Source organism: Oncorhynchus masou, unplaced genomic scaffold (assembly GCF_036934945.1).
Source record: "Oncorhynchus masou masou isolate Uvic2021 unplaced genomic scaffold, UVic_Omas_1.1 unplaced_scaffold_6852, whole genome shotgun sequence".
In the NCBI taxonomy this organism is placed as follows: domain Eukaryota; kingdom Metazoa; phylum Chordata; class Actinopteri; order Salmoniformes; family Salmonidae; genus Oncorhynchus; species Oncorhynchus masou.
The window spans coordinates 4,965-16,575 of record NW_027013303.1 but is presented as its reverse complement, the minus strand read 5'-3'; the positions used below and the strand labels follow the sequence as shown (position 1 = coordinate 16,575).

The 11,611-nt window shown below is 42.9% G+C and overlaps 1 pseudogene; it reads right to left on the bottom strand.

Annotated features, from left to right (window-relative positions):
* Positions 1–2,290: 2,290 nt before the first annotated feature.
* LOC135536936 (uncharacterized) lies at positions 2,291–10,996 on the bottom strand (annotated as a pseudogene).
* Positions 10,997–11,611: the final 615 nt, after the last annotated feature.

Here is an 11,611-nt window from a genome sequence, read left to right as displayed (position 1 = left end):
CTATACATAAACATGGGGAATACCTATACATAAACATGGTGCCAATACTATGGAGCAGGATACATGGTGAATACCTATACACAAACATGGTGAATACCTATACATAAACATGGTGAATACCTATACACAAACATGGTGAATACCTATACACAAACATGGGGAATACCTATACATAAACATGGTGCCACTATGGAGCAGGATACATGGTGAATACCTATACACAAACATGGTGAATACCTATACATAAACATGGTGAATACCTATACACAAACATGGTGAATACCTATACATAAACATGGGGAATACACAAAAACATGGGGAATACCCACATTATAAGTGGTGGGGAATACCTAATATACATAAACATTATGAATACCTATACACAAACACATGTAAATGAATACCTATACATAAACATGGTGCCACTATGGAGCAGGATACATGGTGAATACCTATACACAAACATGGTGAATACCTATACATAAACATGGGGAATACCTATACATAAACATGGTGCCACTATGGACAGGATACATGGTGAATACCTATACATAAACATGGTGTCACTATGGACCAGGATACATGGGGGATTTTAACTCTTACCTCCATTAAGAACTGTTTTGATTTAGTCAGCGTTTGGCCTGGGTATGAGAATTTGACCTGAATACGCCAGCTCTCGAGTTTCTGATATGACCGTTAAAACCAAATCTAATCCAGCCCGAAACCCTTTTTTCAGAGGTCCTTGGTATGCCCCCGCCTCTGCCCTACATAGCTCGGTATGAGGGGGTCTGATGAGGGGGACAGGGCTAAATGGCTGGTCCACAGAGAGAGGGAGTGATGTCAGTGTCTGGTTCTGTTGTGGTATTGTTGTACTGTGACCTTTTATACTGGTTTTGACTTGGTAACCAATAGCAAGCCATTTCTAGATTTAACCTATCATAGAGGGCAGAGGTTGCCGGGAACTGATTCAAATGGCAGCTTGGAGGCAACCCCATACCAGTATGTTGTTGTAGTATTGTTGTACTGTGACCAACCAACGTACCAGTATGTTGTTTGACATTTAGATTTTCTGACCAGGACATTATATACAGTATCTCTCTCTGTCATATATCTGGTATGTTTATTTGAAGAGTTAGCTGGCTAGCTTGTAAAGTGGCGAATTAAAGTAATGTTAGCCTAGCCTTTTCTGTTTAGCTAGTTAAATTAGCTAGTTGTTTAAAAAAATCTAAACTTTCAAGCTAGCTGTGAAGAGTAAGTTTACAGTATGTTCTTAACTCTCGGTTACATTTAGTATGATTTTATATCAATATTTTTATTCGCCGCGCATATGGAAAATACCAACACGCTATTTTGTTATCATAGTCACTGTAATGGAATTATGTCACAAATGGGAAAATCATTCTGAATAAAAAGATTTGGAAGACTTATTGTCTCCCATTGTGTTATGTATTTCTCAGGTCCACCAGCAGCATACTTACAATATCCATTATTATTATTATTATTATTATTATTATTATTATTATTATTATTATTATTATTATTATTATTATTATTATTATTGGTATTATTATTATTATTGGTATTATTATTATTATTATTATTATTATTATTATTATTATTATTATTGGTATTATTATTATTATTATTGGTATTATTATTATTATTATTATTGGTATTATTATTATTATTATTGGTATTATTATTATTATTGGTATTATTATTATTATTGGTATTATTATTATTATTATTGGTATTATTATTATTATTGGTATTATTATTATTATTATTATTGGTATTATTATTATTATTATTATTGGTATTATTATTATTATTATTATTATTATTATTATTGGTATTATTATTATTATTATTGGTATTATTATTATTATTATTATTATTATGTATTAGTATTGTATTATTATTATTATTATTATTGGTATTATTATTATTATTATTATTATTGGTATTATTATTATTATTGGTATTATTGGTATTTATTATTATTATTTATTAGTATTGGTATTATTATTGGTATTATTATTATTGGTATTATTATTATTTATTATTATTGGTATTATTGGTATTTATTATTATTATGTATTAGTATTGGTATTATTATTATTTATTATTATTGGTATTATTATTATTATTATTATTATTGGTATTATTATTATTTATTATTATTATTTATTAGTATTGGTATTATTATTGGTATTATTATTATTGGTATTATTATTATTTATTATTATTGGTATTATTATTTAACCATACAAACTGAAACAAGACAGCGAAGTGCATACATTTTAATATTAATATCAACTATCTTAAGTACATGTGTAAAAACAAAGTAAACAATAAAGCACTATATGTAGTAGATCATTTGAAAGTAGAAATCAAACATCAACAACAACATCAGTAGTCCATCAACGTCCATTATCATTAGCCAAGATGGCCGCCTTCTGTCTTCAAGCATTTCTCAGAGGAAGAAGTAAAGACTCTTAAGTCTTGGTTACAGTCGGCAGGATGTCGACAGTAGTTCCTCATCCTTCTTTCCATAATTCCTACCTTTTACACGTGGCCTTGAAGATCTTAACCTCTCCCATCTCAGCCAGCAGGGTGGTGTTGAATGTGTTCTTGAAGTCCTCAGTGAATACCAGGTTTGTCTTGAGGCGGACCTTGTTGGCCCAGATCAGAGTGTTTCCTGGACGACAGAAGTATTTCATGGTAACCAACAGCTCCTCTAAGTCGTGGTGGTACACCACGTCAGCCGCCAGCACGTAGTCATAGCGATACACGGATCGTGGGTAAGTGCGTTCCACCTCAGGACCCCAGGACAGAGCTGTCACCTCAGGTGTATATTTAGAGCGCCCTCTGGTGTTTCGGAGCAAGTTGTATCTCAGATTACTAAGGACGTCTGGGAGGTCGGTGGCCGTCACCTGGGCACCTGGGGACACATTACATAAGGAGCTTCTTAAGAAGAAGAAATATGTCTTTTGTAGTCAGTTATCACCAGATACAGCAGCTGATGGGATTAGAGTCTAAAACTCAAAGGTAATCAGTAAGACTTACCCAGTAGACTGGCGACGATAGACACTAATCCTGTCCCTGATCCCAGTTCCAAAACCTGCTTTCCTTTCAGATCTATCACATCAGTATTGGTCTCCAGGTAGTTACATAGAGCCAACGCCTGCAGGGGAGCAAATATATTATATTACTATGTGTAGCCTATCACCACCTAGTGGTCCATCACGTGTTGCAGGTAGGACCTTTATAGTAGTCCACCACTAGGTGGCAGTAGACCATTTGTCTGTTTCCCTGTAGAAGAGCAATCTGAATAGGAAGGCCAGAAGACACCTGTTGTTCCATGTGAGTGTTTGGTGCATTGATTTATCCTGCCGACAACGCCAAATGTAGTGATTTATCCTGCCGACAACGCCAAATGTAGTGATTTATCCTGCCGACAACGCCAAATGTAGTGATTTATCCTGCCGACAACGCCAAATGTAGTGATTTATCCTGCCGACAACGCCAAATGTAGTGATTTATCCTGCCGATTTAAATCCTGCCGACAACGCCAAATGTAGTGATTTATCCTGCCGACTTCTTCAAATGTAGTGATTTATCCTGCCGACTTCTTCAAATGTAGTGATTTATCCTGCCGACAACGCCAAATGTAGTGATTTATCCTGCCGACAACGTCAAATGTAGTGTAGAGCTGTACTCACTGCTGGCCATATCACTCCGCCATGGGAGTCCATTGCCTCGACGATGTTGATTTTGTGCCCAGCATAGAAGTAGACCTCTCTGTCCAGTCGTATCCAGGGGACGTGGGTATTATCCAGCTGGGCATCTCCTGTATCCTTGGTGTCCAGCTCCTCTACACAGGAATGGAACAAACCACTCATTCACATTCTAATGGGGATGGATCATACCATTTCTGTTTCCTGGGTGTGTACTGTCAATGGTAGACTTGTGTTGTTGAATGATTGAGTATCTAGTAGGCATTAAAAAATGATGTCAACAACTCACCGATAATGTCTTCGTCAGTGGCTTCAGTGCTACAGAGGGAGTTAGTGTTTTCTGCATCACCATCATCATCATCCCCATATCCTTCATCACTATGTTCCAACGTCTGTTTCTCCCATGCTTGGCTACTGCCATCATCTGCATCAGCTTCCTCCTCGTCCAAACTGTTGTCTTGTTCCTCTGAAATTTTATCTGCCTCCACAACAAACTGTTCGACCCAGACTGGTCTCTCCTCCCGTTGGACATTTGAGTCCTGAGTGCCTGCCTCCTCTGCACAAGAAACACAAAGAAGACCACAAGTCAATCCATGAAGAGTCACTGCTGCATGTGCAGTAGTTAATGGGGATCTTAATAAACTAAACTAATTCAACAACACAATGAGATCCTGAGCTTCCTGGTTTTCTCTGTCCTTTTCTCCTCTTTCAGTCCTTCCTTCTGCGTTATATTTTCATTAGGTTTGATCTGCTCAAACTCTTCCTCCTTTTCCTCTAAAGATTTTCATCCACCTCAAGCTCTGATTCGGAGATAGCTCTGGTTCGTGAGCCAGCAGAATTCTGCTGCTCTTTCATCCTCCTCTTCCTGTTGTTTTCTGGGTCCATCCTGTAGTTTTCCTGGGACCAGCTCTCTCCTCCTGTTGTTTTCCTGGGACCAGCTCTGTCCTCCTCCTCTTCCTGTTGTTTTCCTGGGACCAGCTCTGTTTCCTCCTCCTCTTCCTGTTGTTTTCCTGGGACCAGCTCCTCCTCCTCTTCCTGTTGTTTTCCTTGGTCCAGCTCTGGTTCCTCCTCCTCTTCCTGTTGTTTTCCTGGGACCAGCTCTGGTTCTCCTCCTCTTCCTGTTGTTTTCCTGGGACCAGCTCTGGTTCCTCCTCCTCTTCCTGTTGTTTTCCTGGGACCAGCTCTGTTTCCTCCTTCTTCCTGTTGTTTTCCTGGGACCAGCTCTTTCCTCAGTCCTCTCCTGTCCTTGGTCCAGCTCTGTCTTCTTCCTCCTTCTCCTCCTCTTCCTGTTGTTTTCCTTGGTCCAGCTCTGGTTCCTCCTCTTCCTGTTGTTTTCCTGGGTCCAGCTCTGGTTTCCTCCTCCTCTTCCTGTTTTTCCTGGGACCAGCTTTGGTTCCTCCTCCTCTTCCTGTTGTTTTCCTGGGACCAGCTCTGGTTCCTCCTCCTCTTCCTGTTGTTTTCCTGGGACCAGCTCTGGTTCCTCCTCCTCTTCCTGTTGTTTTCCTGGGACCAGCTCTGGTTCCTCCTCCTCTTCCTGTTGTTTTCCTGGGACCAGCTCTGGTTCCTCCTCTTCCTGTTGTTTTCCTGGGACCAGCTCTGGTTCCTCCTCCTCTTCCTGTTGTTTTCCTGGGACCAGCTCTGGTTCCTCCTCCTCTTCCTGTTGTTTTCCTGGGACCAGCTCTGGTTCCTCCTCCTCTTCCTGTTGTTTTCCTTGGTCCAGCTCTGGTTCCTCCTCCTCTTCCTGTTGTTTTCCTGGGTCTAGCTCTGGTTTCTCCTCTGTTTCTCGACACGTGCCCATGAATATGTTTACTTCTCCAATCTCAGCCAGCAGTGTGGTGTTGAAGGTGTTCTGGAAGTTCTCTGTGAAGCTCAGGTCTGTCTTGAAGCGGACCTTGTTGGCCCAGATCAGAGTGGTTCCTGAGGACCACATTAGAAATAAGCGTCATTTAAATGCTTTCGTGTGTTATATTCTGGGATTCTTTAAACAGTTCAATCAATAAATCAACCAATCAACCTGGACGGCAGAAGTATCTCATGGTGAACAGCAGCTCTTCCAGGTAGTCATGGTGATACACCACGTCAGCCGCCAGCACGTAGTCATAGCGATAGACAGATCTAGGGTAGATGCGTTCCACGTCAGGACCCCAGGACAGAGCTGCAGCTTGGGGAGTGTTCCTACAACGCCCTCTTGTGTTACGGAGCAGGTTGGCTCTCAGGTTACCTATGATCTCTGGTAGGTCTGTAGCTGTGACCCAGGCACCTGGAGACAGGAAGCACTCTGTTATTCAACTAACAGACACACAGGTGGCCAGTACCAAATCAACCCCTAGCCACTAGTCGCCTAGTGCTGAGGACACTTCATGCAGATCTGAAAAGGTTGGATAGGTGTAAGTGGTATAGAATGCCGGGACCTCCTCCAACTAGCTAGGACCTCCTCCACCTAGCTAGGACCTCGACTACCTTGATAGGACCTCCTCCACCTTGCTAGCCACCTTGATAGGACCTCCTCCACCTTGCTAGCCACCTTGATAGGACCTCCTCCACCTAGCTAGGACCTCCTCTACCTTGATAGGACCTCCTCCACCTTACAATCCACCTTGATAGACCTCCTCCACCTTGCTAGCCACCTTGATTGGACCTCCTCCACCTTGCTAGCCACCTTGCTAGAACTTCCTCCACCTTGCTTGGACCTCCTCCACCTTGATAGGACCTCCACCACCTTGGTAGGACCTCCTCCACCTTGCTAGCCATCTTGCTAGGACCTCCTCTACCTTGATAGGACCTCCTCCACCTTGCTAGCCACCTTGCTAGAACTTCCTCCACCTTGCTTGACCTCCTCCACCTTGGTAGGACCTCCTCTACCTTGGTAGCCACCTTGATAGGACCTCCTCCACCTTGATAGGACCTCCTCCACCTTCCTAGCCACCTTGCTAGGACCTCCTCCATCTTGCTAGGGCCTCCTCCACCTTGACAGGACCTCCTCCACCTTGATAGGACCTCCTCCACCTAGCTAGGACCTCCTCTACCTTGATAGGACCTCCTCCACCTTACAATCCACCTTGATAGGACCTCCTCCACCTTGCTAGCCACCTTGATTGGACCTCCTCCACCTTGCTAGCCACCTTGCTAGAACTTCCTCCACCTTGCTTGGACCTCCTCCACCTTGATAGGACCTCCACCACCTTGGTAGGACCTCCTCCACCTTGCTAGCCATCTTGCTAGGACCTCCTCTACCTTGATAGGACCTCCTCCACCTTGCTAGCCACCTTGCTAGAACTTCCTCCACCTTGCTTGACCTCCTCCACCTTGATAGGACCACCACCTTGGTAGGACCTCCTCCACCTTGAGCCACTTGCTAGGACCTCCTTCCTTGATAGGACCTCCTCCACCTTGCTAGCCACCTTGCACTTCCTCCACTTGCTTGACCTCCTCCACCTTGGTAGGACCTCCTCCCTACCTTGGTAGCCACCTTGATAGGACCTCCTCCACCTTGCTAGCCACCTTGATAAGACCTCCTCCACCTTCCTAGCCACCTTGCTAGGACCTCCTCCATCTTGCTAGGGCCTCCTCCACCTTGACAGGCTACCTTGGACCTCCTCCACCTAGCTAGGACCTCCTCTACCTTGATAGGACCTCCTCCACCTTACAATCCACCTTGATAGGACCTCCTCCCACCTTGCTAGCCACCTTGATTGACCTCCTCCACCTTGCTAGCCACCTTGCTAGAACTTCCTCCACCTTGCTTGGACCTCCTCCACCTTGATAGGACCTCCACCACCTTGGTAGGACCTCCTCCACCTTGCTGTTTTCCATCTTGCTAGGACCTCCTCTACCTTCATAGGACCTCCTCCACCTTGCTAGCCACCTTGCTAGAACTTCCTCCACCTTGCTTGCCACCTTGCTAGAACTTCCTCCACCTTGCTTGGACCTCCTCCACCTTGGTAGCCACCTTGATAGGACCTCCTCCACCTTCCTAGCCACCTTGCTAGGGCCTCCTTCCAATCCACCTTGATCAGGGCCTCCTCCACCTTGACGCAGGACCTCCTCCACCTTGCTAGCCACCTTGATAAGACCTCCTCCACCTAGCCACCTTGCTAGGACCTGTTCCATCTTACTTAGGGCCTCCTCCACCTTCTCAGTTCCTCCACCTTGATAGGTACCTGTAATGTCCAGACTCACCTATAGACCTGTCCACTTACAATCCACCTTGATAGGACCTCCTCCACCTAGCTAGCCACCTTGATTGGACCTCCTCCACCTTGCTAGCCACCTTGCTAGAACTTCCTCCACCTTGCTTGGACCTCCTCCACCTTGATAGGTGACACAGATGCCAATGCCTGGTAGGACCACCAGCTAGCCACTTGCTAGCCTCCACTACCTTGATAGGACCTCCTCCACCTTGCTAGCCACCTTGCTAGAACCATCCACCTTTTACCTTGCTAGAACTTCCTCCAACTTGCTTGACCTATCCACCTTGAAAGACCTCACCTTATAGCCACCTTGATAGACTTCATCCACCTAGCTAGCCACCTGATAGGACCTCTCCACCTTCCTAGTTGACCTTCCACCTTGCTAGCCACCTTGATAGACCTCCTCCACCTTACAATCCACCTTTGATAGGACCTCCTCCACCTTGCTGGCCACCTTGATTGGACCTCATCCACCTTGCTAGCCACCTTGCTAGAACTTCCTCCACCTTGCTTACTACCTTGATAGACCTCCACCACCATGGTAGGACTTCAACCACCTTGCTAGCCATCTTGCTAGGACCTCCTTATACCTTCATAGGACCTCCTCCACCTTGCTAGCCAGCTTGCTAGAACTTCCTCCACCTTATTGCCACCTTTGCTAGAACTTCCTCCACCTTGCTTGACCTCCTCCACCTTGGTAGGACCATCCACCTTGGTAGCCACCTTGATAGGACCTCACCTTCCTAGCCACCTTGCTAGGGCCTCCTCCACCTTGACAGGGCCTCCTCCACCTTGACAGGACCCTCCTCCACCTTGCTAGCCACCTTGATAGGCTAGGTAGAAATGTTGCCATTACATCAATCTTCTCAGTTGTACAATATGAGTACATGTAATGTCCAGACTCACCTAGGAGTGTGGCTACAATAGACACTAGGCCAGGACCTGCTCCGAGCTCCAGCACTGCCTTGTCCACCAGGTTCAACTGGTCAACGTTGGTCTCTAGGTAGTGACACAAAGCCAACGCCTGCAGGCAACCAGAGTTACTATAGAAACCATCATTATAGTTGTTAGAACTTCAACCATTGTTACTATAGAAACCATAATTTTAGTTGTTAGAACTTCAACCATAGTTACTTCATTATAGTTGTTAGAACTTCATCCATAGTTACTATAGAAACCATCATTATAGTTGTTAGAACTTCAACCATAGTTACTATAGAAACCATCATTATAGTTGTTAGAACTTCATCCACAGTTACTATAGAAACCATCATTATAGTTGTTAGAACTTCAAACACAGTTACTATAGAAACCATCATTATAGTTGGTAGAACTTCATAAATCACCACCATCAATCATCATCCATCATATTAATTCATCGTTATCCTACATCCATCTATGAATGTCATGTTAAATAGTAGACTAACTCACTGCTATCATTGTTATCTATGAATGTCATGTTAAATAGTAGACTAACTCACTGCTATCATTGTTATCTATGAATGTCATGTTAAATAGTAGACTAACTCACTGCTATCATTGTTATCTATGAATGTCATGTTAAATAGTAGACTGACTCACTGCTATCATTGTTATCTATGAATGTCATGTTAAATAGTAGACTAACTCACTGCTATCATTGTTATCTATGAATGTCATGTTAAATAGTAGACTGACTCACTGCTATCATTGTTATCTATGAATGTCATGTTAAATAGTAGACTAACTCACTGTTATCTATGAATGTCATGTTAAATAGTAGACTGACTCACTGCTATCATTGTTATCTATGAATGTCATGTTAAATAGTAGACTAACTCACTGCTATCATTGTTATCTATGAATGTCATGTTAAATAGTAGACTAACTCACTGCTATCATTGTTATCTATGAATGTCATGTTAAATAGTAGACTAACTCACTGCTATCATTGTTATCTATGAATGTCATGTTAAATAGTAGACTAACTCACTGCTATCATTGTTATCTATGAATGTCATGTTAAATAGTAGACTAACTCACTGCTATCATTGTTATCTATGAATGTCATGTTAAATAGTAGACTAACTCACTGCTATCATTGTTATCTATGAATGTCATGTTAAATAGTAGACTAACTCACTGCTATCATTGTTATCTATGAATGTCATGTTAAATAGTAGACTATCACTGCTATCATTGTTATCTATGAATGTCATGTTAAATAGTAGACTAACTCATCATTGTTATCTATGAATGTCATGTTAAATAGTAGACTGACTCACTATTGTTATCTATGAATGTCATGTTAAATAGTAGACTAACTCACTGCTATCATTGTTATCTATGAATGTCATGTTAAATAGTAGACTAACTCACTGCTATCATTGTTATCTATGAATCATTTAAATTAGACTAACTCACTGCTATCATGATCTATGAATGTCATGTTAAATAGTAGAGTAACTCACTGCTATCATTGTCATCTATGAATGTCATGTTAAATAGTAGACTAACTCACTGCTATCATTGTTATCTATGAATGTCATGTTAAATAGTAGACTGACTCACTGCTATCATTGTTATCTATGGATGACATGTTAAATAGTAGACTAACTCACTGCTATCATTGTTATCTATGAATGTCATGTTAAATAGTAGACTGACTCACCGCTGGCCAGATGACAGCACCGTAAGAGTCCAAGGCCTCAAAGATGCTGATCTCCTCTCCTACGTAGCAAAACACCTCTTTACCAAACTTGGAGTAGGTAGTGGGGGCCCAGGCCTGCTCCTTCTGCTGCTGGGGTTCAGTCTCCTGGGCTTTGTCATCTGATTCCTCCTCACCGTCTATCACTGTTGTCTCGCTATTATCTTCCTCCTCTTCATCTTCCTCCTCATCTTCCTCCTCTTCATCTTCTTCCTCCTCCTCCTCTACTGTAATGAAAGCAGTGTCCTTCTCATCTTTGTGATTTGTGCCTAAAGGATCCATAAAAATCTGGAATACGATTATTTTACTTCAACTGCACTGATGTTGAAATGACAAGTTAGCTACTAATGGTACAGCCAGCACTCTCTCTCCAGGCTCAGTCTCTCCCACACTTTGTAAAACCCCCTGTCTAACACTTGAGCTTTTATCTCTCCCCCTCTCCCGAACTTCACCCTCCCCGGACCATGTTTGGTAACAACATATTTTCCCCCTGCTTACAGTCTGTCAAAGCTAAGTACTGTAATGACATCCTGACCCCCTTAGACACCCTTCCACAGCCCTCGTTCATTCCCCATGTGGACTGCCTCACAGCGGAGTTGACAAGAGAGCAGAAACGGACGCTTTTAAATCCTTTATCAAACCAAAAAACCATCACCGACCTACAGCAGTCCTTGGTTTTATTTGGTCAGTGGGGTTTTGTGGGTCAACTCTCCACCTTTCTGTTTTGGTTTTCCGTCTCGTACTTAACGAATCAATTATTAATGAAGTATTTTTCTCTTCTTCTTGTTGAAGATCGTTCTGACTGAATCTTAGGAAGTCTCAGAGTCGAGGATTTAAGACTGATCAGAATCCTCCAGGGTCGTCTCCGAGTCGAGGATTTAAGACTGATCAGAATCCCCCTGGGTCGTCTCAGAGTCGAGGATTTAAGACTGATCAGAATCCTCCTGGGTCGTCTCAGAGTCGAGGATTTAAGACTGATCAGAATCCCCTGGGTC